The 27578-nt window shown below is 38.3% G+C and overlaps 1 long non-coding RNA gene across 1 annotated transcript in view; it reads left to right on the top strand.

The window, feature by feature from the left end:
- LOC111648181 (uncharacterized) overlaps positions 1–27206 on the top strand; it is a 31005-nt gene extending 3799 nt beyond the window's left edge. Inside the window, exons 2-3 of the long non-coding RNA XR_002760098.2 lie at positions 9830–9925; positions 27059–27206. This is a non-coding gene — a long non-coding RNA (uncharacterized LOC111648181). The remainder of the gene's footprint in view (positions 1–9829; positions 9926–27058) is intronic.
- The last annotated feature ends 372 nt before the right edge of the window (positions 27207–27578 follow it).

Here is a 27578-nt window from a genome sequence, read left to right as displayed (position 1 = left end):
CAGAATAGGAGGCCTCTTGTTACATTTTATGATGTCATGCTTGTTGTGCTCTGTTGCGTTGTGTCTGATCGGCTGGTAAAATGGGTGTTGAAGGAGACATTAGAGAGAGACACAATGAGAGGATAAGTGTTTTAATTGATTGATTGCATTTATTTGATGATTAAGAGCAGTTGGTAAAATGAGTGAGGATCAAAACACAATAAAACCGACAGATTTTGAGAATTAGATTTTGGTGGTCAGGGGTCAAAGGTCAACGTCACTGTAACCTCACAACTCAGCAATTCATATGCTAACTATGACATAATGCACTTAATATCTTTCAATCAATTCTTTCAAAGTCTGGACTACATATATTACATGAGCCTGGATAGACATGGATGTAAATTACAACTTGACCGGTTGGCGGAGGCATACAACTGGCGAGACAGTAATTCTAGTTATTAGTTGAAGTTTCTGTGAGTGGTGGGCAGTCCCTCTGCTTTCAGAGCCCACGTATAAAGTGTGTGTCATGTCATGTCATGCACATAACCCAGATCTACAGTGCAATTTGATTAAATGTGCAATTCTGCCATGTAGTATAAAATGTCTTGTATTTCACTTGTCAATCATAAACTAACCAGACATGTTGCAAGTGCATCACAGCTCTGGAGTGCTGCTTTGGTAAAAAGAGTATTTGAACTGCAATATGTTGTTCATGCTGAAGAAGAAGAGAGGCTGTCAAAATCTTCTCCAAACCTTCCTGCTACAGCAGTTCCAGATGAACACACCGCTCCTCACAGACACTTAAAAAACCCTGTGGGAAACCATTAATAGAAAGCTGTAGTGCAAGTTATATACACCAAATACAAAGCCAAGTACCTGTTGAACATATATTATCTTATATACACTGTCTAAATAACATAAAAAAATAGCCAATTAATCAATTGGTCGCCTCTTGAAAATTAATTGGCTAATTATTTTGATAATTGATTAATCCTAATGGGTAATTTTTCAAGCAAATATGCCAAATATTCTCCTGTTACAACTTCTCAATTATGAGAATTTGTTCAATGGACAAAACAAGCTGCTTCCTTACTTTAGGAAGTTGTGATAGACATTTTTCACTATTTTAGGACATTTTTTGGACCAAACAATTAGTCGGTTTAATTGAGAAAGTAATTGGCGAATAAATTCATTAAGAACATGATCATTAGTTGCAGTCTATTTTGACTATTTTAATGTAGGTTTGCCATGGGCAAAGCACTAGATGCAACTGTGTAACTAAATTACTTAAAAACAGTGATTAGGGCAGGACAACAGCTGATATGTGCCAGCCCATTAATCAGTTGCATTAATTAGGCTGTTGATGTCACAGGCCTATACTGCTTGTTAGATAAAACATCAGCGTGTGTCAGCACCAACTGTTCACAACATCAAGAAAACAACTTCAGCTCCTTAGAAGCTTTTAGACCACTGCTCAAGGAAGGTTGGGCGGCTGTGGCTCAGGTGGTAGAGCGGGTCGTTCGCTAACTAGAAGGTCAGTGGTTCAATCCTCCTCCAGGCCGCATGGCGAAATATCATTGGGCAAGATACTTGGCCTGATCAGTGTATGAGTGTGATGTATGAATGTGAGTGAATGGGTGAATGTGGCAAGTATTGTTAAGCGCTTTGTGTGGTCAGTAAGACAAGAAAAGCGCTGTATAAGTTCAAGTCTATTTACCATTTACCAAGGTTTATAGCTGCTGATGGTAAATGCTTAATAAAGAGGTAGGATGTTCCAGTATTTACTAAACAACAAGAAGCCCTGAGAAGCATTTAAGGGCCTCTGACATCATCAGCTTGATGAAGCTGAGTAATGGACCTTCACACCTGGTATTTATTAGCTGTTGTTTTATGCTCTAATTATATTTATTTTAATTTACTCGTTTGGCATACACATTTATCCAAAACGACTTACAAGTGAGGGACAGCACTAAAGCTTCAGTGTAGCAGGAGACCTTGAAGTAAGTACTATGTACTAAATCTGTCCAATAAGGCAAAATGCAGATCAGAGAAAGAAGTGCAGCAAATGTGCATATTAAGTGGGAGTTAATTATTGTTTTAAAGTGAAATCAAAAGCTTCAAATTGCAGCAGTTCCTCTGTCCTTTTTTAGAGTAATTATGTGGACCTCCTGATAGCCTTACATGTTATTTAAATACTGCCTGCGGTTGATTACTTGCAGTATTATATTATATATTGCAATAATAATCTCATTATTATGGCCTATCACTGACCTGCCAATTAGTTTGTTATGAATTTAAGACTGCCCCCTCTGTTTTGATGCATCCTGTGCGAAATTGCCCCAGCACTATTGTCATTTCATTCCCCAACTCTGTCTGACTAGACTGTCATGCCAGAGGCCATCTTACTAAACTTAGCTCAGTGGATGGCACCATGTGGAGATCATTCCCATGTTCTGAACCAAATTGTTTTTGTGCCACTTGAGGTGAGAAAAGGTGACATTTCTCATTATGAGATGTTTTATTGACCCTCAAGGGAATTTGGTAGCTGGATAAAAAGAGAGAGGTGGTGAGAGGGTGCCATTTCAGAGAATCAATAATGTATTTTGGGTCTGTGCATACAATACCTACCTGCTACAAAACATCAAAAGTCAGTGAATAGAACATTGAATAGTGAGATAACATCTATGAATCAGTGCATGAGAGGGATTCTTTCTCTTACAAAACTTCTTGTGTAATTTGTTGCAAAGACAAAATTATGACCTGAACTGACATTGACAATTGTGCTATTGTCAAGTTTAAAGTTTAAAGCTTTTAATTGCCTTAATTGCATTTAATTAGATTTAATTAAATCCTTTACTGCTGGGCATCAGGTACTGAGTTCAACTTGATATTCATATTTTCTATATAGCAGAACTGTATAGAACACACTTAGACTCAAGAAGGATAAAACGATGCATGATTGCTGAAAATTACAAACAATGTAGAGGTGAAGCTTTCCTTTAGTGTTGTCAGCCCTAGTGTTTTGTATAATATCCTTGGTTTTGTTGCAGGAATGTATTGATGCAGGTTTCAGCCAGCAATGTGTCGCTAATATACAAAATGACTGCTTTTTGAACTCAAGGTGGGTTCAGTGTTCTCAGAACCTTTCACCATTGTCCTGCTGCCAGTTCTCATTCTTAAAATAACAGAAGTGACTGCTAAAGGGCTGATTAAACAGTAGAATAATTTTTCCTTTTGTATGACAGTGAAAGGTAATGTCAGCCAGAGAAAATTTGGATTTTTTAATTGAATGCTTTTCTGCAACAATATCTATCCAGTATTACTGAAGTGTTTTCAGGTAGTAGTGGGCGGTATAGCGGTTTTGTTACTGTCATCGGTGTCCCCCTACATGGATTTTGCAATACTGTTGCCGTCATAAACACACCTTCGTTTTGGTTTTAGTACACACACAAAGGAAATTTATTTCCCACAACACGCTGAACTATGTTCACGTGTCACGTACAGGCAATAGGCTCACTCGACTTAATGTGATACAATGCTGGACTTCAAACAGTGCATGCTGGTTAGAAATTTTGTGCGACTTTCACTGGTGCTGCAGAGTCTCACACGACTTTAAAACTTGTGGGAGCAAAATGCCTGCATTTTCTGAATCAGGTGCTGCAGTTGCTCTGGCTCCAGCTGCACCAATTGGGAACCACCTCTGTGATGACAGAACTTTGCCCTAATTGGCTTAAGGCTTCACTGACACGCATGACATGTTCTGCATTTTTATTCTATAGTTATCTCTCCCAAAGGGGATGCAATGAATTTGATCCCCTCCTTCTGGCAGCTCATTTTTTTTACATATGAGCACCTTACACTATAGTTTTAATTTCCAGCAAGACAGCTGTAAAACAGAACAGTTCAGGAGTGTGTTAGTGTCAAAGAAGTAACACTGTTACTGTTATTTGTAACTGAAATACTGATTATGTTTGCACTGCAGCATATATTATACAACTTGAAGGTGTTTTTTTGTTGTTTGACACATTTTACAGTTTCTGTATGAATTCTAATAGAGTTTGTAGGACAATTAGTATTATTTTTCAAGTCTGTTTGAACTCAGAGTTGTGTAATGTAGAGACCAGGATTTAGCTCCTTGTGTTGTGTTCAGGTGTCATTTTGAATAACTTTCTTAATGTGGGTTAAGATATAAAAGGTTATGTCAGCTTTCGGTTTCTTCAGAGATGTTAAGTTTAATGTAATTCTCAGTTTGCCTGGTATAGTTGTGGTATGTCAGATCACAAATGATGTGGCACTCATTTCAGAGGTGAGAAAACTACTACTAATAAAACAACAGTAAACATGAAACACATGAAAAGCCTTTTTTTCCCCCAAATATTCTTAATTTCTTAGATTCAGGTTGCTCAGCAACAGTTCACTAACAGCTCAAAACAGGCTGTTACAACTAACTCTGAGAATGAATCACATCACATTTACTAATAAACCTGCTATGGGGCAGGCTACTCCTCCCAAAACACATGTAGTCCAGACCTCTACCTCATTTTCATTCCTATTTGAGCCAATAAGCACATCTGTTTTTTTAATCATGTTTTCTGTCCTAAGATATGTTCTCTTGCATTGCTAATAGAGTGAAAAGAAGTAGAGATTCATGTTTTTAAAGCCGAGTTGACTTGAGTATCCCCTCTAATTTTGTACTGTGATGTAATACTGCTGCTGAAAAAATAATAATACTGTAATATAAATTTTAGGACATATTGCCTGCCCCAACTGTCTGGACATGTCTTATTTACAACTTTATTTACTTTATGCAAGGGTAAACAAGAGGGCAAAGCTGATAACTTAATTATAGTCACCTCCCTTGTAGAGGTCTTATGTTACCTTCTGTCACACTTCACTCAAATGGCTGTTAAAAATAAATATATGTTCCTTCTCCTACCTATTCAGTACAAAAATAAACTGGCCTAAATGACAGTATGGGAGCATACGCTGTACACTTCCCAGTAGGCTTAAGAAATAGAGCAGTGGACTTGCTCAATACTACGAGTGCCACATGGGATATGCTTTAAGCCTATGTAACATAGAACATGAATGAAAATTCCACAGTGACTTGCAGCGTATAACCAAGATAAACAGAAGTAAAATGCATTAGTTTTACTTTCCGGGCATAGTCCAGCGCCTGATAACAGGTTCCATTTAGTCCTAAACACTGACCTGCTATACACAACCTATTTTTTCCTCAGGCACAATGAATTGCTGTTGAAATTGGTCTAACCAACTCACTAAAATATCTTTTATCAATCTCTGTGGTCAGTAATTTAGGCTGTGTGGCTTTCAGCTTTAAAGTAAATCTCCTTATGAGATCTCAATGGACATTGATCTGGATCATGTGAAGTCTCCAAAAGGTGTGAAGTAAATTAATTTCATACCCCAGTAAGTCTGGAAGCTGCAATGACATTGACAATTAGAAGGGGGTGCACTTTCGTGTTAATCCAGCTCAGGAAATGGCGCTGTGTTTATCACACCCAAACATGATCAGATTTCATACGTGCATCACTTTTCAAATGCATGAGCTGAAAAACAATGTGAGTTACTTTATTCTTTGTTTTGCACTGTCTACGTGATCATCTGTGGATGACTTCAGTGCTTAAAGCCCTCTGGGCTGAGCAATTACCTTCACAAATGCCATATTATTCATAAAGGTGAAAACCACACATTTAATCAGGCAGTGCTGATGATGGGTTATAATTTTAGTGATTGAGCTAAATCTCCAGTTGTAGTGATGAGCTCTGAGGACTTTGATTATTGCAAAATGTGGTCACAACATCACTGCATATTTTATCCTTGGCTATTGTGTCCTGTCTGAATGAAATCTACATATTTCAAACTAATGGGAACTGGAATTGTTTCCTTGGATTTTACAAGTTGGCTTCTCTCTGTCTTACTTTTCTGGTTTTATGTGTGCATGCTTTCATTTTTAGGATTTATGGAGAATAACATATGAAACAAACCTATTTATTTACCCTTGTTACATCCAGTACAAATTCTGCAGCAGGCTGCCAGATATATTCCACACACTAGATTTGTTTATGTGATTAACCTATCAAACAGTAAAGCTTCGAATGACTGTACAACTGAAACACAATCTTACCCTGGTAGATTTTGTGAAGATAGGCTTGGCTCCGCTGCGTCTTCTTGATGAAAGATAGCAGCTGATTAGCTGCCAAGACATTTGAAATGACTCCAGCTCTAAAGCCAGGATACAATTCTGACAGAGCTGTGTGTCTTAAGCAGCCAGACATCTGGATTAATGTGTGAAAGGATTTCACTGGTTTGACTCCCTCAAAGGAAGTGCTGGAAGAATCAGAGATATATAGACTGAACCAATGTAGGAACCAATGTCCCATGAATGTTTATTTGGCTAGTGAATAAAAACAACCAGCTTTTTACAATGTTATATATTTATTAAATGGTGTAATACAGAAACCATAATACACAATTCTCTTCTGCATAAAGGTTTGATATATAATTTTGACACCACAGGTTTTATAAGTTTCCATAAATGCATGGGGTTGTGGGGGCTGTAATGCATTAGATTAGTAGGGAAAGGTTGGCAAGTATGCAGTCATATATCAATAACAATAATTTGGGATTGCATTTTCAAACATTCTGTACATAGAGACTGGGCGCTGTTTGTTCTCATCTCAGCCACTGACTGGTACTTTTTAAAGAAATGTCAATCTTTTTTTTAACTGGCATTGGCAGATAAAACCCTTTTTGTCTGCAACTATTTTACTCTGGCCACCAGACTTTTTTCTGCCATAGCAGTCTTTTGCTTATTTGCAGGTTTGCTGTGTATTCTATAGAAATAAATGTTTCAGTGATAGTAGGGAAATGCGTTCTCCAGCACTTTAAAAACACAGTAAATTACATTAAATTACTGCTTTAATATGCAGTATGTATGTTATATATAATCTACAGTTTGTTTATGCAAGATTCAGTAGCTAATTCAGTAATGCTAATTGGCAAACTAAGTAATATAATGTTACTGTAATGTCCATAAAGGAGACTAAGTCGCCAGCAGGGGAGAACCAGGAAAGGGCATTAAGGATTGTGCAGAATCTGGATTGTGGCGATGAAACGATGACCTTCCTGAGTTGAATTTAAGAAATGCATTTGGCAAATACTACAGTGAGAGAATTAAAGGTGTGCTTCATTTGCTGAGAGACACCAGATGTGTGTGATGTTCTCTCTTGCTCTCAACTGATTAAGATTACTGCAAAATGAATTCCTATGTAAGCAGTATTCTGGCTGATCTTTAACCTCAGCCTCTGTAGGAAGTGCCACATGTTATGGTTGCCTTGGTTTACCTGGGAGACAACTGACAGCTGTTGGAATGAGAATGAGGAGTGACACAGACAATTAAAGGGCTGAATTCAACCTGGCCTGAGCTTCTGATCAATGCACTCCTATTTAGAGCTGGCAGGCTAGAGACCAGCACTGTTTTTCCAGACTAATAAAGATGGCACAGAGAGCAGCTCCTGGGCTTGACTGCCAATACTTTTAACACCCCCATCGATTCTCATTACTGTTAATGGTTTCTTTGCTAGTGTGAGCCGGATGTTGAAGAGGGTGTGAGTGGGCATGGGTGTAGTTGGAGACTTGGCTGGGGGCAGAGTCATCGTATTGTGACCCCGGTTAGTGGAATGGCTGATACTCAGAGTCAGTTTTCAGTGTGTTGACCATTCCTCTGATACATTGTATAATATTAGTCATAATGCTGATTATTAGCACCTCTGAAACTTCACAGGAAGCAGAAAAATTTTAAATTACAAGATGAATTTTGCAATAATCTCTAGCCTCACTCCAGACCTCTGACTTGCTGCCAACATCTCCAATTTGTTTAGCAGTTCAAATAGGTCTGGTATTCTGCCCATCTACAGGTGTTTCAGCCAGTTGGAGAAACAGTTATCCAGTCACAGCTTAGTAGATGTGGACAAGGATGGAGGTGTCATCTTTTTATGTTGCTAATTAGTTACCTAGTCACATTCATGAAAAATAGGGACTGAATGAAAGGTCACAAACCTCAATGAGTTAGTTTCTGTCCACAAACAGATATAATCATAAGTCTGTTTACAGATGTTGGGGAGTACTGCTGCATGATATGTGACTGATGTTGAAGTGTTTTGTGGCTCCAGAGAAAGCTGTAATTCAGGCTGAACACTTCACATTTGAAAATGTTTCATTTCTGGTGGTGTGGAGTTAGAAAGAAGAGATCTAACCAGATCTCTGTAGCCTGCTCTTCATTTCTGCTTGAGGCTAGTGGTGTGAAAACACATCGTCTTTAAGCATAACACACCTGAATCTCCCATTGAACTGAATCTCCCTTGTCTGCAGTTGAGCTGCATTGTGGGAAATATAGGCAATGCCTCATTGTTGAGGTACTCTTTAAATAAATTTCTTTGATCAAAAAAAAAAAAAAGTTCTTAGCAACCACACTGGAGTTGATTGGGGAAAACAAAACAAGAAATCGGCTAACATGAGGACAGTTTCAGACTTAATGAAGGAAGGGCAACAAAATGGAAATTCAGTCTGATTATCAGGCTATTTCTTTACCAGCTGAGAGTTTAAAAATGCCACAAGTCTGGTTTCTCCTGGCAAAACAATAACACCTATTCATCCACTTAGTGTTGTAATTTTCTCACTGAATTTCTCATTACTACATATCAACTCCAGTTGCAGGAAAGTGTCCCTTTATCAACGCAACATACATTCTGAACACCTGAAACCTTCACTCTTTTGGATATGTAACCACTGTGACCGGGTCCCAAGGGGGAAGTTGAAAAACACGTTGCACTGTTTTTAGCCCCCTGAAACGATCCACTTCCTGCCGAGTCTATAGCAGTTTGTGATGCCGTTGTTCTGCTCTCACGCTGCAGTAGCTCTACATGTTTTAGTGGCCTTTACAGTTACTGTATGTCCACATTAATTATTTGACTCTAATTAGTGAGCAGCGCAGATAGAAATGTTTCTTCAGGGGTGTATGATTTTTATTTTGCTTATCCTAGGACAATACTCTATAGTCTGCTGTGGTAGGCTGTCTGAAGGTTTTTCTACCTAACTCAAATGTTCTGGGAGTACAACAACATTGTCTGATCATCATTTGAACATTCAATGCTGCATTGGAAGCCTTCACACCGACAATAGCACTGTGGAAAAATAATGCAAAAGGTTGTGTAAGTTTGGGCATTTTGCCACAGGGTGCAGGTAAAGAAGATGAAATACAAACAAACAAGACCAGGATGAAGGCTTAAAATGCTTAGACAGCGGTTTATGCCCTTGTACTCCTCCGAGGTCTGATTGCACAGCTCTGGAAAGTTAATCACCGCAGAAATAAGTTTCTCCTCTATCTCAATGCTGCCCAGGTAGGCAGCAAATTAGTACAATGCTACAAGGTCTATACTGCAAGGCAATCTAGCTGAAATGTGTGCTTGTGAGAATATCCAGTATTTTGCTGAATGCCCTAACATTATGATGTGGGACAGAAAGAGCCAGAACCAACTGCTTTGCTGGATCCTTCCGTGACAGGATCCCCCGCTGAGCTAAAGCAGTGGTATCATTGAAATGAGTGAGGAAGCTTGAGCCTTTGCAGCAGTGCTATTGTCAGTGTGAAAGCTACCTTAGGCTGTGCTTTGGCATCGGAAAATAAAATGGTACTATATAAAAATTGACTTTATGGTGACTGCTTTTGGTCCAAAGCTCTAAACCTGAGAACTGAAAACTATGAAAGTAGAGGTATATTCAGGTTTTTAGCAGCATGGGCTTCATTTTGTTCTGTTGTGTTTTGCAGGCTCAGAGATGAAGCCAAGCTACTGCCACATCATCTTTGCCAGAGTGAAGTGGCCTGGTGTTTGATACAAGCTGTTCTATGACTACAACATCACAGGTACGATTTCTATGGCAGGCAAGATCCACACTTTTTAAAGTTGAATAAGCCAGTAATCTACCACTGCCTCATGTAGTGTATTTTTCCTTCAAGCCCTTGGTTTTATTAGTACATGCCTCAAGAGATGTTCCTGTTATTAATGAAATGTAACAATTCACCATTTAACAATGTTGCATTTTCAGTATTTCTCTCTCATCTTGTTTATCTCTAATTTCGACGATTTCCAATAATTGCTTTCAAATGTAACACCTCTCTAAAGAACAGTGTTAATTAACCTTATAGCTTTAGCAGGAAACCAGTTGTAGAAAAAGAGAAAAAACTAAATCTTACATGGGTTGAATAATCGCTAAATTATTTCAGTTCCTTCATTTTTGTTGCTTGCACTTATTATCCTTCAAAAGTTGGCAGTTGTACCTGACATTAACCAAGAGTGCATACACAAACAGCTGTTGTGTATTTTATGCTTCAATGTCTTCATGTTTTATAAAAGACTTGAAGCAGTTCATTGTAAGTCGAAATGTCCAGTGCTAGAGAGTAGTACAAAGGGGGTAAAACAACACTTGTAAGTGTTTTGCTTGCAGGATATCTGCTGTTCTTTGTTGTTCCCGAGACTCAGGTGCTGCCTGCATCTCAGGCTATTAATATTTGAATCTGCCTTCAGATTCAGCAGCCGATAACAGCAGAGGTATCTCCTCTAATTGTCTGTTGCACAAGAATTACTAACTACTGGAGATGTGGGCTGCATGTCAAACAGTTTTCTTCAAATAGATTCTGTGCCTTCATTTGGGCACATGCTCAAATTAGAGCCCTGCTCATTTGAATATACTGCAGTGTATTTTTCTGTCCGTGGCTTAATTATCTAACCTCTATTTTAATTTAGGAATTGAAGGCATATCATCATAAAATATCTTACAATTATAACCAAATTTAAAAAAAAAATGCAGGAGCAGGATGGCAATACTGAGTACACAGACTTGACATTTAAAAGGCCGTTTCAATGAAGTTGTAACTGAACATGCAATACTGGTTTCTTGTGTCGTTCTAATTCCAATTTTAAAATGCAGCACAATTTTTTTGGAACTGTCTAAGTCCTTGTGATGTGTATTCCAATTGTGTCACATGCAGTGGCGTCTATATGGCAGTCCATATTTGCATATGTACTGTATAGACTGTACAACATGGGCTAATGTTTGGATTTGGTGTTTGGCTGGTTCTTGTGCTTCTTTTATTATTGTCTGCACTGTTTTCCTGTATTCTGCTCCTTCATATTTCATTTTTGTCTCTGTGTCTGACCATGATCTACCTAACCAACCAGTGAACATCTTGGCAGCATTGCACAGTTAATGACCGTGCATTGAATGCCAATTCTCAACTCCTGTTCTCGTCCAAAACACACAATCAAGCTCATTTGCAGAGGAGCTAGAGTCAACAATGCTTGTTGCTACCTGTTTCAAGCAGGAATCATTAATATGAATTGTTACTCTCATTCATAATTGTGCCAAGTGGGAACTTCACAATATTAAGCGCTAAAATGAGGAGCGACAATTGTACTTTATTATAGTGTGAATGGTGTCTTAACAGCTTATAGTAATTATGTAATGTGTGTTTACATGCAAATGAATTTACTGTTCTCCATAACTGCAACAAGTAATATCTGATAAAGCTCTTGACATGGTCGGTCAAAGCCCCCTGAATTTATTCCTATGCCCCTACACTGAGTCAAACAGTAGAATAAGTTCCTGTTCCTCTGTCTGTTGGTCTGTGGGTCAGTCATGCTGTCTGTGTCTTCAGTTTCTGTAGCCTTCAGCAAAACAATGCAATTATTTTGAATAGAGCGAACTCCTTTACCACAACTTCAGAATGATTTATGTTGCCTTATGTAATGAAATCAGGATCCTGAACTCCAATATTAGCTGGTTGCTGATTAAGCCCTAATTCTAATTTTACACACACTAGATTTCTGTGTGATACTCAGTAGACAGCCTAATGTCCTAGTTTAATGCCCAACATGGAAGCAAATGGGTCAAATCTCCCATTTTTAACTGGGCACAGAAGAATGTCCGTCACTGCAGCTTTTGGGAAAAACGTTCAAGGTGAAAGATTGGATTAGAGCAGAGACTTTCTTCACGCTGGCAGTTGAGACTTCTACGTCACAGTAAAAATCCTTTTGTCACTGCAAAATATTTTTGAATTTCTGGTCATCCTGTTTCCAAAAACACCCTCTAGAGCCAGCTGTAAGATGTGATAAGTACGTTTTCTGTTCTCTTTCATCTAAATCATATTCAAAATACTGATATTATTGTCTTACATTTTTGCTGAGAGCAGCTTGCTCGACTCAGCAAAGCAACTTGACCACACAATACAAGATACTTGCCAAAGGAATGTTCGTCAGCCTCTTACCGGATATTACTGAGAACAGCTATTTGATCTGTGAGCCACCCAGATACTACTGTCTGTCTGAAATGGAGAGGATATTACCTGTTATTCAGTTACTAGTGCAGACATTTTACAGACCAGGACAAATCGCTGTGAATTTCTCTTAACATACTGATGGAGTCACTTTCTGTCGAGTGCGATGTGCATTTTCCTATTGCTGTTTTCCCTTTCCTGTCTGTTATTGCAAGGTCTACACTTGACTACAATACTGTAAGAGGGTGAAAGCATGCATTAAAGTGTGTAGGGGGAGCAATAATTTAGGGGGACTGCTCTGTGCTCCCAAAGCTGATGTCTCGTTCACTAAATATGTGACAAAAGAACACCTCCTTTTCAACGAAAGGTACCAACGCTGGCTACCCAGTGCTTCGGATTTAGGGATTTATTGCAGTGCAAACTACAGACATATCATTTTGATTAGTCATTACGTAGGTACATCAAAAATTTGATGTCTTGATAATGCTAAATTGAAAAAGTCAGGTTTTTTTGTTTTAATTAACTTTTAATCACAAAAGCATATTTAAATGGTTCTCATTTATGAAGGTTATTTCATTATGTGATTTACCATCATGTGTTAGAATTTAGTACTATAATATATATATATATATATATATATATATATATATGTATATACATATATAATTTTTGGCACCTGGTTTTACAGGCTTACAACTGTCAGGACAAGAATGGAGAAAATATCCTGCTGTCGTTAATGGTCAGTTTGTGTCTCTCTGTGGTAATTTTGTGGTCTCTTTATGGTTGTTTTGCATTTCTGTGTGGTGTCTCTGCTTCTCTTTGTGGTTGTTTTGTCTCTTTTTGGTCATTTTATGTGTCTTTGGCTATCTGTGTCATCTTTTAACTGAGCTCTTTATCATGAGAAATATTAAGTCACCTCATACAATGGGACCTCCTCTGCTCAGTAATCCATACATCGGTCAGGTCCACGTTACTTGATTATACTATAGCTGTGAAGTACTGATATAAATGTAATTATATTCATGTACTTATTGGTCTTATTGTTTGTTTTACATCAAGAGGATCATGAAAAAGGTACTGAATTTGATCCTTTGTTGTGAACACTACAATACTCAAGAATTAGATATTTTGACTGAGTGGAATGTCTAAGAGGTGTCTTCTGAACCTCTTGTCCAAGCCAACATGCCATTCACAGCGGTAGGCTAATATTAGCACTCATCTTTGCTCCATGTGTCAGCCTGCCTTGCTCTGTCTTTCTCACTGACTCTTTCTTGACACACACACACACCCACACACACACACCCACACACACACACACACACACACACACACACACACACACACACACACACACACACAGTGAGTAAATTAGCTCCACTTAGCTCCACCTGTTTTCCAGGCTCAGTACTAAGCTCTCTTTCACCTCTCTGCCTACAGAGAGCAGAACAGATGTGATTGCCAGAATACTCAGTGCCCTTTCACATCAACTAATAGCCTAATTTTTATGATGCTCAAAAACAACATATAAGCCATTTTAATTGAATTCATATCACAATCAGTTTACAGCAGCAGTAAATTTTGACGTATTTGCTGAAACAAATACATTTTTTGTATTCATGTGCACTTCTGTCTCCTTTTAAAATATTTGTCCTTGATCTTTAACTCCAATTTTTGTCATCATTAGTGCCTGCTGCCTACCCAGTGCCAATGTCTATTTTGTTTGGATATATTGTCATTGCAGAATATAACAAATAAGTGGGCAAAATCACAGTCTAAAAAGTAGCACAGTCAACACTTAGTTCACTGAACACATCATCAAAATCTCTAATGTCTTTTTCTCTTGCATTTTCCACAGCAGCAGTTTTGTGATGGTGGTAGCTAATTACAATATCTTCGACTCATCTCTGCCTCCAGCCTTTTGTGTTTTCAAAAAGAGGGCTAGGGACTGCATATCTAGTAGGCTGAAATTGGCTGCTGAAGCACCTACACACACTCCAGCTCGATGTTCCACACCAACACATATAAATGCCCATACAGTATCTGTAATTTTAGTTTTCTGAATCAGCATTTGTGACAATCAGCAACACTTTCCTAAAGCTATGCTCAAAGATATTTTTGGTCTCATCACAGGAGAGTTTGTGAAGCTGCTTTTTTAACAGTGAATGGGGAAGGATCAACAATTAAAGAAACAGTTTGTCATGGGGTGGCTGTGGCTCAGAGTCGTCCACTAATCAGAAGGTTGGTGGTTTGATCCCTGGCTCATCAAGTCCGCAAGTTGAAGTGTCCTTGGGCAAGAACCTGAACCCCATAATCGCCCCTGATGGCTGTTCCATCAGTGTATGAATGTGTGTATGGGTTTGATGTATGAATGTGTGAGTGAATGGGTGAAAGTGGCAAGTGTTGTAAAGCACTTTGAGTGGTCTCTAAGACTAGAAAAGCGCTGTATAAGTGCAGTCTATTTACCCTTCAGGTAGTTGCTTTCACTGGATGATATCACCTTTGCAACGCTAGACGCATGTGTTGTATATGATTGGGCATCATGCTTCATATTTGCCACAAAAAATGTGTTTACATCCTGTCCTGTATGTTCATTGTTTTTCAATTCATTCATTTATACAGATCAGTGAATGGGATGAGCAGAAGGTTTGCAATATGATCACTTTGTTAGATGTCCATAACTGAAAAAGGGAAGATCAATGAAAGTTATCTTGAACTTTCTTAATGTTAAAATTTAATCACATTGAAAGTGGAAGGTGTTTAACATGATGATCGCCTTCTCTCCCCTTTATTTAAAGTGTTTTTACATAGTTGAAATGAAAACAAGCACAATTGGTTGTCTCCTGGTTAGGGATGTCACTTCAATACCAAGTTGATGCCAAAATTCTGAAAATGTGACGGCACTTGTTTTTCTACAATACTGTAGATGACGTCGGTACTGGAGATGTAATTCCGGCAGGACTGACGTGATGGGTTGGTATAACATGACTCCAGAGTGTGAGCATTTCACTCACATTTGCAACTAAAAGGAGCTGGTGTGAAATGTGTAAAATGTACGTAGGAGCACTGTGTGCGCATAAAAAAGTATAGTTGAATTGAGCCAAGAGGCTGTTTGGAGGTTTTATTCCCAGTAAACGGCACGGTCTATCGCACCTACTGTTTGTGTCTGTATGTGTGAATGGAGGTAACTCTTGGCAAGAGAGTATGCAGCTGTATTTCCCAAATTGTATTCCTCTAAGGTTTCTTCTGAATCAGAGTTAATTTAGTGGATTTAAAGTATTTTCACAAAAAAAACCCCAAAAAACACTTTATTTCCTAATTGTGTTTGTCGTTTTTTGTATTGAGATAGAATATACATTTCTGTAAAATTAAAATACCCAGGGTGTGAAGTTGCAGGCTTTGGTAATAATGCAGCTCCAAAAATTATTTCTTGTTGTCAAACTCCTGAGACACCAGATGTTTCTTAAACACAAACTGAGACCAATAATATCCCAAGGTTGTGTCTGGCATGCAGATTTAGAATCTCAAGAGTGTGCATGTTTGATTGTATCATGCAAATTTATCAGCAGTTTTTCCCATTAAAGGGTTTCTTTGTCAGTCACGTAGCAGAAAAGCACAGCTCAAGATGTTCAGCATTTCCCACTCGCTTACATGCGCTAATAATCTGCTTATGGTTCTTTTCCTAATCACAATATCACAGTCATGCCTATCCGTCTAAGCTGTATAATTTGGGTGAGAATAAATGTGTGTTATTGTTAGATTGCGAAGTTCATGACATTAGATATTTGTACATCTCAAAGTTGACTAACAGCACAGTCAGTCAGGGTTGTATGAACTGTGATAATGGGTCTGATATGTAATTTCTGAGTGATTCAAATTCTTTACTTTTATTGGATCTGTTAAACACAGTGACACATTAATTTCACTTGGTGACATGTTCATTACTGTGTGAAACACTCTCTGAAATGAAATATTGGTGCCACCAAATTACGCGCCCGTGCCACTAATGGGAAAATGTCAGCTGCAGCAGGAGCAAAAAATAGAGCTCTTTGGGGGTTTTAAGTTTAAGCAACTCGTTGCCTGGTTTAATTGCAGTGTGGTTTACTGCAAAACTGTAAGATGATTACTTTTAGAATTTGGTAGAGTTTTGCAGAGCAGCTATAACACAAAGTATGTCACAAAGTCATGCCCATGTTTACCCGCAAGTCATTCAACTAGATGTGCTGCTGCTGGTCCTTTGGAGATTCAAACTTTTCTTTTTTTTTTTTTTTTTAAATGTGTGACACCAAGTTTGTCAGCATGACACATCAAACTCTGACATGAGCTTAATCAAAGGCTTTATTATACTCCTGTGCCGTATCTAGAGTATATAGGCCACAGTTACATTCAGCCCGGAACAATATTTATTTTTGTCAAGTTGTCATTATGAAATATTTGCCTCAGGTGACGTGTTTGATCAAATCAATTTACACATCCACACAATCCTCAAAAAGTCACAGCAATAATATATCTGTGCATTACTAAACATATATAATCCAGGCCATGTTAAAACATGATTCTATTTCAGTAGCAAAGGAGGACATTATCATTAGTTCACTCCTCAGGTAAAGCCGTACAGGGAAAAAAAAGGCAGAAGGTCATCACAGTGGATCTTTTGATTTTTTGATTTTTTTTTACCATAGGAATGTGACAGAGAGCTGCCTCCCCCTGGGTCCCTGCCTCTCTGCTACTGGGCAGTCGTGTTGTAAATTATTGTCCTGGGTATAAATAAGCTTACAGTCTGGCAGGGCCAGGTGGTCTAATCTGCCAGTTCGGTGTCCTGCTCCCTGCCTGGCGAGGTGGTGTGGCGGTTGTTTGTCCCGGCATTAACATTGGCCGCAGTACCCACAGATGGGCTCGTTCTTGTATATTGATCAAAAGGTGGTCTCAGAGATACTTATTATTTCACTTATAAAAAAGAGACACTTGATCTTTTATTAAATGGTCGGCATAATATTAAATGTATTGCAATGTTGCACAAACTGAGCATCACTTGTTTTCAGCAAGGCCCACATTTTGTGGTAATATGAACCTAAAGTTATCAAAACTATAAGTCGATCCATAGAAAATTTCTATTTTAATTGATTAATAGTCATCGAGTCATTTTTCTAGAAAAAGTTAAATAAACATTGCTTTTCTTTGTCTTAGTGTTTAAATAAACTGAATATCTACGGGCTTCATACTGTTGACATTGAACTTGGTTTGCTCTTTGTTTTCGGACCACATTTGTTTTGATTTCCTTTTCACAAATGAAAAACTCTGCTTCTGCTTATTGTTCATGTCAAAGCTACCACTACTTTTAGCAGTTTGTCAGACTACTTCCAACCTGTACTTCACAGGTTTTTGTGCTGTTGCAATCTATTTTTTAAGGAGAGAAACAGTTATGCATCCAATTATGCCACAATGTATCCAGTCTCTTGCCACCTGGAAACTCTATGGCGGCTGAATATTCAGCATAACAAGGTTTGGCTCACTTTTTCATTTTTGGATTTTTTTCCCCATGGTGCACCATAATCAAAACATACATTTTTTTCAAACTTTTTTCAAACAAACAGCGTTTGATCTCAATATGCTGAAGTGCTTGGTATTGGCAGAACTGTTGATTGATCAATTAGGAGATGAAGAAGATCATGAGAAATACTTTGTGAAAATACGATAGCTGTTGTCAGTCATTTCTCCATTGTAACTACTGTTATTTGGTAGCCACCCTAGTCTAGCTTGTCCCTCATTCTGTCTTGTCCCTGTGTTGTCTGCCTCGATCTCCCACGTCATCACTTTCCCCCATCTTCAGTTGTTTCCCATCAGAGGTGCCAACATGTCACCAGCAGCGCTAAAGTCTAATGGCTATGGGAACATTTTCTCTGACACCTGCAGCAAACATGAAGCCTGCTGGGCTGCTGGGAGAACAGAGGAAGGTTTATCTGGGATGGCAGGCCTTTCCTCCATCACCATGCCAATAGAGACAGCAGCACAGAGCTCGGCGCTTCACAGCCAGATAAGGCCCCCAGACAAAGAGACACTGCAGCTAGAACTCACTCACCACAATGGAGGGGAGAAAACAAGATATATGACTAATAATCCTTGACAGTTTGCTCCAGTTAACTACTTTACTATGAAAACACTTTACTTTTAGTCTCTGAGTTAGTTGTCTGTGCTGTTATCTAACGTATAATACATATCTGTTCAAATTAAAGGTATTCATTTTGCAGAAGTGAAATTTCTCAAAGAATCCAGCTTGTTGGGAATGTCTCAGGTTTAGGTAAATTTACATTTTATTAGTGGACTGAACTTGCATAGACCAGTAGACAGAACATACACTTCACAATAATCTTGTGATTAAGCATGTGTAGGAAATGACTTAAATTACATTGCTCTGTCGGTCTCCAAGGTCAGAAAGGTTGCACATGTAATCACCACATATTAACTGCCTACTTAGCAGATTTTTTACTTTAGTATTTGCCATTTTATGCAATTATGTAAATGGCCTAATCACACTGACATTTCACTCTGGCAACTGATTCTGGACATTGTGGTCACATTATTTTGTACACGTCTACAGGTCATTCTTCAGAATAAGAGTTTAGTTGATAATTTTTTTATTTTTCATGTTCCAATAGTAGAATAGTGGGTTAAATCACAAGGAAGAACTGCATATCTAACTGGTTTCTTATAGTTCTGTTACAGTGGCTGTTTTTAAGTTTTTATAGTGGGAAACATAAAAACTGTGCTTGGCTGCTTGTATATCCACTGAAAGTTTCTGGTGATTATAGAGATTGTTGAGAGAGATTGTTGAGAGTGAACACACTATGAAGCAAGTTAAAGTAATCTGCTTTTTGTCAGTAACACACATCTAACAAAGCCGCCAGTGCGAACTCTCTGCTCACCGTGATTGTAGCTGTCTATCACAGTGAATGAAACGACGTGATTACAACAATAGAGGGGAATAGTCTCAATTCAGTAATGAGACGAGGTTATTCTTCCCATCGTCCTGCTCTATTATAATATAAATAAAAGTATGTAAACACTTCTACAGTGGGGAATGTAATTAAAGCACGATACAGCCTGAACATGTACAATATTTTGTCACCTTCCTAGATGTTTTTGCAGTGTCCTTAGGCCACATTATAGGTACTGCGTGTGCACTGTACCTTCACAAGTCCTTTTGGGGATATAGTCACAGCCAGAGCTCTGGACTGGGAAATCAGCTGTGTTTGGCTAACCATGGCAGGCAAACTTGAATCCGACGGTGCCACAAAATGCCTGGGCCATCTAGTCTGTCACCATGAATGCAAAGAGTGGATTTATCTCCTAGCACTCAGATATGACCAGGAATAATGCAGGGTAGGACAGGTTCTGCATGCTTTTACTGCTTTTCCACATTTTCATATAATTGTACCTGCAGCTTTTCATTACAGAGCTTGTCCTTTTTACATGGTTTGTAGACTGCAAGTAATGGTTATCACTTTATGTATTTGGCCATGAGCAAGACGTTTTATCTATGCTGACTGTTTTCTGGACTAAGTTTTAAACTTTATTCAATAGTGCAAGCCTTGTATTAAGTTGCTCTGAGATATTGAATAGGTAATCCATTAAAGGTAGTTATTGTATTACACAGTGGTTTAGAACACAATATCGGTCTATTACATCACCAATGCCTATGCATAGAAAGAAGAAGCTATTCATTCAGATTCCTTGAACGAAACTCATTTGGCACGGGTCACCTCATCTGACCAGTATGTTTGCTAAAAGCAAAAAGAGAAAATAGAACCATTCAGATGATTCTGTTTTTTCGTTTTAGTTATTTATTGTGTGTGTCGGCATAAGTGTTTGTGCTTGTCTGGCAAGAAATTAACTTTGTCACAGTGGCACTAAACAATAGCAGGCAGGAATTGCTGAGCCTAATGTTGCACTCTGGGAACAGTAAAGTCATTTCGCTCCAGCAGACCACTTAATAGCTTTGGCTGATGGAGAGTTTGGAAATCCATCAGTCAATTGAGCCAGACAGAGATGAGCAGTCTTCTGAGTGCCAGTATGCTTAGTATGTGAGGAAACAGGTAGCAAGACAGTGGAGCTACTTTCATTATGAGCTGGAGTCATACAAAGACATCTAATTGCTTTTTCAAACCACACAATATCAACCTAAATTGATCTGACAGATGTTGGATATGGTGAACAAAAGAGCATTGGAATGACAACAAGTAGTTAAATTCTGTGTAAAGTAGCATGGTATAAGAAAGCCAGTGCAGTGTCATGTCTTGGACAAGACCCAGTACCATGACAGAAAGAGTGTTATCACAAGTTTGATTATACCCATGATGAGTTTAGTGATGTTTATGACCAATGAGAGCACTGTAGAGTGATGTTACTTTGTATTTAGCAGTTTGTTAGCCTGTCTGATACATATGCTGTCACATTGGAGAGTAATACATTTACCATCAGGTCTCTTTGGGGGATAGGGAGCCTAGACTCTCTTTATATTCTCATTAAAAATCTGTCCAAGGTTCTGATTCAGAATCTGGACCAATGACTGTATATAAACGTAAATGATAGATAGCGCTCCAAAACATATCGATCGCTCCCTGGTAGCTGGTTGCAGTATAGGTCATAACCCCTACCCCATCCCACAGATGGCTTCTGTCATTTTAGGTGTTTTTATCAAGCTCCTGTATGTTCAAGTGTTCATGATTGACAGCTGTGATTGACTTGTTATTGGGTTGGGTGGGAGCTCGATACTATGGTTCCACCACCTGATCAATACTGCGCACACTCTGGCTTCAAATGATGTCACCAGCGCAAGATGGCAACGCCCGTATTTGGGATATTTTAGCTTAATTTTTGTACAGTGGGAGGAAGTGGAGATATGTCGTCCATCTTTATATACAGTCAGTGATCTGGACTATCAAAGACCACAAAAATCATAACCTTGGTCATTTGTTCATGATGACTAAAACACGTTTCCTGAAAAGCAATCTGTTGTGGTTGTGTGTATGATTATGTTGTCCAAAAACACTACAGCAATTGTCATAAAAGAAATCGATGCTCAGACGTGATTAAATTGAATGATCACGACACAAGATCAGCAAAGCAATAATACAGCATTGGTTGTTTTGGAACACACTGACAAGCTGTTGTCTGTTGTGCTTTTAAGGTGGATTTAACACTTGAGTTGAGTTCAGTTAGCCTGGACCATGGGAAATATTATATATTGTTGTCCACTGGTCCATTTTATGTTCTTACAAACAACCTAAGAGGAGTAAACATAAACTCATATGCCAGGTAACTCGTGGATTTGGTGGAGAAATCAAATTCTATTCAAATGACTGACAGAAAGTTATGCAGCACGTTTGTATGTTTATTATCTTCCCTGGCTGTCACAAAGAGCTCACTAAGAAATAACCATGAGCATAAATATTCAAGACTACAGCTAGACCTCATGTGTCATGTATAACGGAGAACAGAGGCGTCTTTCCATAATAATGGAGGTGGATATTTATCTCTGCCAAGGAGGCTTTGTTTTTTACTGTCTGTTTATTTGTCAACAGGATGACACAAAAAGTGCTTTGTGGAGCAATGGGGCACGGGCCAGAGAAGATCCCATTACATTTTGGGGCAGATCCAGATCATTTTTACATATGTATATATATATATATGGATTTATATGGGTGAGTTATATAAAAAATTAACCCTGGTAAATTTGTCATGAAGGGGGGAATTAGCTATGGAGACCCAGGCTGTAAACATGTTTATTTCTGCTGTAAATTTGGGCATTTTAACACAGGAGTCTATGTGGATTGACTCGCTTTTGGAACCAGCCTCAAGTGGCCATTCGTGGAATTGCAGTTTGTGGCACTTCTGTATTGGCTTCATTTTTCAGCCCCGGAGTTTGCCGCTTGATTTAACGTGCCCAGCGAGGGCCACTTTGTGAATAAATCTTTACTGTGGGGATGTGTGATATCTCAGCTCTGAATGAATACATTTTGTATCACAGTACTAAATTTAGTCATACGTTTTTTGCCAAAATAAGTATAATTTTATAAAATTAAGAAATTCCAACCTCTTACGTATGTAATTCCCTCCATCTTGTCATTATGTGGATGGAGGCAGACTACCTGACCCACTGTGTCAGTCTGTAAGGATTGCTTGCCCAGCTAACCTCAGTGTCAGCACTCTGATCTGACTGGTTAGGATTGCAGACACATTGCTACCAATCAAGTAAATGACCCTAGGTAGCTTAATCAACTGTGATGATGGTACAGGGCAATGTGAAGGTATTGTTATTCACTGTGTCCTCCAATGAATTATATATGCTTTGCTTCAAGGTATGGCTAGATTTGATGGAGAGCAGAGATTGCAGCAGAATAAATGATGAAGAAGACGCCTCAGCTTTTATTGTCATAGCAGCAGCTTTAAACAAGTTGGCTCAATTAATTGGCTTTGTTGTGGGTCATTTCCATCATGCTTGACACTTGTTCTAATTTTTTGTTTCTTCAGGACTCAGTGGTCAGTAGTGCTTTACATAGGTTAAAAAGTAGTAGTAGTTTGAATTATGTTAACGTAAGCAGAAATATTCAGGGTGATGCATGAAAGATTCAGTAGATGCAACATTTCTGGAGCCTACTGGAATGATTCTCTTCTTAAGACTTGGAAGCTATTTGCATGTGTCGCAAATGTTATTACTGGTTTAAAAAGATATGTAAGGAGTAATATCGATGTTATTGGCCCTTTTTTTTCTAAATTGGTATTGTAATTGATGCCTTCTGTGAATCTCGTCACAGCTTTATAGAAATAGATTCAAATATTCTTTCAATATTAGTGTGTAAATTTAAGCACTGAAAAAATTAAACAGTACATCAGGTTGTTGATTGACAATTTTGATAATTGTGAGTTAACAAAAAGAAAATTTCAAATATTTGCTGTTTTAAGCTTCTGTGTTTGATAATGTAAATTTAATTTCTTTGGGTTTTGGACAATTAGTTGGACAAAAGAAGATATTAAATGACATAAGGCCCTGGGAACTTGTGATGGGTGTTTTTTCTTACAACATTTTGGTATTTTATAGGCTAAAGGATGAAGAAGAAGAAATGATCAACAGATTAATTGCTAATGAAAATACTAGTAAGTTGCCGCCGCATGAATTCCATGTAATTGCATACAAACTTCTTTAAAAGGCTGCCTAGTTTATCCTGCATCCTAATTATCTCCAGGTTTGATTGTGCCAGTATTCTGCACGGTTTCTCTTTACTCCTAAGCAGCTCATCCCTCTTATCAGAGGCTGCTTCAGTGTTGAGACAAGGTAATTAGCTGTTAAGAGAGGAGCCTGCATCGAGGAGCAGAACAGACTCATCTGCTTTTCAATCAAACACTGTGCACTTTGGTCAAGACCTGGAGAGAACACAATGCACCAGCTGAATGAAGATGCCTCCTCATAACTTGTGCTGGGAGTACAGATAGTGTTATTTCATAATAACCAGTGACAGACAAATTTGGATTCTTCTTAATTATGGATTCTTCTTCTTCTTTGTAGCTTGAAATACATAAACTTAAGTACTAATCAACAAAGGACTTTGAATCTTCTTTCATCACTTTATTTATCTCTATATTTTTTATGTAGACTGTGAAAAGATTCGGAACAGTGCACACCCAGTTGCTGTGCTGCTGGCACAGGCAGAAACAGACTCTGTTGAACGTGAGACAGCTGCACACTCAGCTTTCATTGCATGACAAGTAATTTAGGACACAGATGATCATACCTACTTTATCTTCCTTTAATGTTAATTGGGCAAAATATGACAGAGCTAACAGAATGAGAAAATTGTAGAAAAGTGTTTTGTACAGTACAGAATGAATTCTACTACCTGTGGTCATTGACTCAAAGCACCCCACACACACAAAGTATTATGTTGTATTACAAGACAACACCCTCCTCAGGTCAGTCAGTGTTTTGGTTGCCTGAAACCATTTCAGTCAGAGGCATCCTCGCTCCACAGAGCATCGGCTTATTGGGAGTCTATCAAAGGTTTCCTGGCTCTGAAATCCTAACTACTCAATTTCCCAGAAGTGTTGTCTGTAATCTGACTATTTGGAATTTGATTCTGTTCAGATGAGCTGACCTTTTAATTTCTTTGCTGACCTCGCTCCATGAGTATTTTTCTACTTGATATGAGTTTAATATTTTAGTCCCCATGTCGTACGTCTAATCGAGACATCAGAGTTAAAGATGTGGGGTGTCTGTCTGTAGTAGCAGTACTGGCCTCCCTGTCTCATCCTTTCCCCTCTATGCACATTCTTCAGCCTGCCCTCCTACTTTTCTTCCCTGACTTAAATACTTGTGACAGGGAGAGCTGAGCCCCATCTATCCCTTCACATGCAAGACTGCTTTTTCAAACCTTTATTTACCAAGGGTTGCTTGACTCAACACTTCTGCTCTTTTCCAGCAATAGCCTCTGTACACATACACTCAGCTGCACATATTCAAACTAGGAATGTGCCATGCATTTTAATAAAGACTATTGTGCAGTATAATCAAACTCTCAAGGATACTGCCTGTACTGAAGGACACAGTTTTAAGGATTTTTAAAGATATAAGAGCCTTGACTTTTACAGGACGAAGGCTGAAGATAATTACCAAGACCTTAAAAACAACACAGCATTGTTCCTCTTTATTGCCACATCCAGTAATCATTCGCTCTTAATATTCTCATTAAGTTCCCTCTTTGTCATACTTTGCCTAATTAACATAATAAAGTAACGGCACGCACTGAAGTTTCTTTTAGATTTTTTTCTTAGAGGGAAACAAATTCACACAGTAATGATTTAGCCATCTAAACCCTAAACACTTGTCTATATATCTCCAGCTGATATTAAATCCTCTTTATTTTTCATCTTTTTGAATTAAATTGTGTTTTTTTTTTTTTGTTTTTTTTTGCTTTGGCTCCACCAAATGATATCGAAGGTTGTGGAGCTCAATGGGTGTGTGTGTGAGTGAGAGGGCGAAAATGATTTCCCCAACCTCCTCAGTGGCTATGAATGCAAAGACAGTACGTGTCTATGGCTGTTAAACAACACTCACTGGCTCCCAGCCCACTCGTAAATTACGGAGCGAAAGCCTCTCCCAAGACTGCCTTTAGTGAAACAGTTCAGTCGGTAAGGTTGTTTCCTATAACCAGCACCGCAGCTGTCAGTTAACAGAGTTTTGGGGCCCAGAGACCAGGACTGTGTTTACAAATTATGAAAAGCAACTTGGCCAGATTCATTAATTCCTTTATTGCTTGTATTTCTTTACATGTTGAATGGTTTTCTTCACTGTACGTTGCCCTAAGAGGGTCTCTCAGACAAGAGTACTATCTAAACATCAGGGTACTAATGGTGTTGGTGTTTTAACAGAATGTAGTATTTAGAGCTGCAGTGATTTTGTCAATTTATGGATTAGAAAGAAAATAATTGGCAACTATTTTAAGTTTGTAATTTATTAAGTTGAAGTACCAGACATTTCGGCATCAGCTTCTCAAATGTGAGAATTTTTCATTGTTTTATAGGCCAAATGATTAATAATAATTAAGAAAATAATTGGCATATTATTCAATAAAGAAAATAATCGTTACTTGAAACCGTCATAGTATCTGTATACTGTTGCATAGCTTGCATGGCTCCACTAGCTTTTATGCACATTGAAGTGTGTTCACTTTGCATTGTGTAACCCTTAAAACTACCATTGCACCAAAGCTGTGGGCCTCATGTAAACTTTTCCTTAAGCCTAAGATGCAATTTCACTTGTTATTTGAGGATGCACACATTTTTTATTGCTTTTCTCACACTTAGGGGCTTGTTTCCTGTCCTGGGGTGATAGAAAATTGTGTTGTGTCGGTCCTCTGGCTATGTGTGTTAACACTGTGGGAAATTGTTTTCCTGCTCAACATCAGTATTTTCAGCCTGAGCCATGTCTAAACGATGGAAGATGCAGCTCAAATGTAACCAGTTCTTTCTCTCTAATCATTGTTTGGTGGAGAACAGTGGATACATCTCTGCTTTGCTCTTGCTGTTCTCTCATTGTCCTCTCTCTGCCCTCTGGCTGTCATGCACTTCCAAAGTGTTATAAATCTTTCTAAAACTAACATTTTTTTATGATGTGCAGTGTTAAATCTATAGTGCGACGTCAACCGGACTACACAAGCAACTCATCCATTGGTAGAAATGTTTTGCAGATGATTTATACCGCACATACTTCTTCTGTTGTTCTGTTTTTATCACCACTGATGAATGGTGTGAATTTCAGTAGTTTTTCAAATTGTTTATATAAACTGTTTCTAGATCTGTTCACTGTCTGAATGAAATGATTTTAACATTTGTGACAAAAGAAATCTGCAGCCATATATTACCAGAGGGCACAGATGACTGCTTCAGTGTTTCTGTGTGCTCATTTTAAAAATTTATTTATAACTGTTTTTACATTGTGGCCTCACATATTGCATCACAGTGGTGCTGCCATCTCTGCAACATGTTGTCTCCCTATGTGTAGAAAAGCTTGACAGGCTGTCATCTTTTCAACATGTCAGCGGGGGCTCATTAACAAACAAATACTGTACCACATGACTGCATGTTTGTAATGGTGTGGGAACAGTTGTGTCTGTATTTACAGTGTACATTATACAATTTTATGCAGTTAAAAGACGTGTATTACATTGATTGCAGAGTACGCACAAATTGTGATTGTTGGAGGGATGACAGAAATAACCACATCACCACAGACCTGCCAGTGCTTCTATCCAGTGAAGCATTTTCATTCCCACAACCCACATGTGACGTCTGACAACTGCAAAGGTTTTCCTTTTCATTACTCATACACTTTCTACATTCAACCAACTGTATGTAAGCATAATATGCATATAATGTATTGTTGACTGTGGGAAAATATTGAACATACATGTTTTAACATATGTAGTTCCTCCTCTTGCTATTTCAGGTTGAGTTTTTACATAATGTATGTTGTTCATCCTCATATGAAGGCAGCAGTTACAGCATGAACCGTGGAGATTATGTAGCTCTTACACGTATAGCTCTTATTAATCTGGTAGAATTATAAAGGTATAAATACTTCTACTACTACTAGTATTCATGGAATAGAACAGAGCTGACACAGTTAATAGATTCATTAATCACCCAATTGAAAGAAAATGAATGCCAGAAATTTGCTGTTTTTGGTTTTCTCAAA

Source organism: Seriola lalandi, unplaced genomic scaffold (genome assembly GCF_002814215.2).
Source record: "Seriola lalandi dorsalis isolate HSWRI2012SDOR001 ecotype SW California unplaced genomic scaffold, Sedor1 jcf7180002054972, whole genome shotgun sequence".
Taxonomy (NCBI): domain Eukaryota; kingdom Metazoa; phylum Chordata; class Actinopteri; order Carangiformes; family Carangidae; genus Seriola; species Seriola lalandi.
Note: the sequence above shows the minus strand (reverse complement) of the source record. Positions and strands in the feature narration are given on the sequence as shown.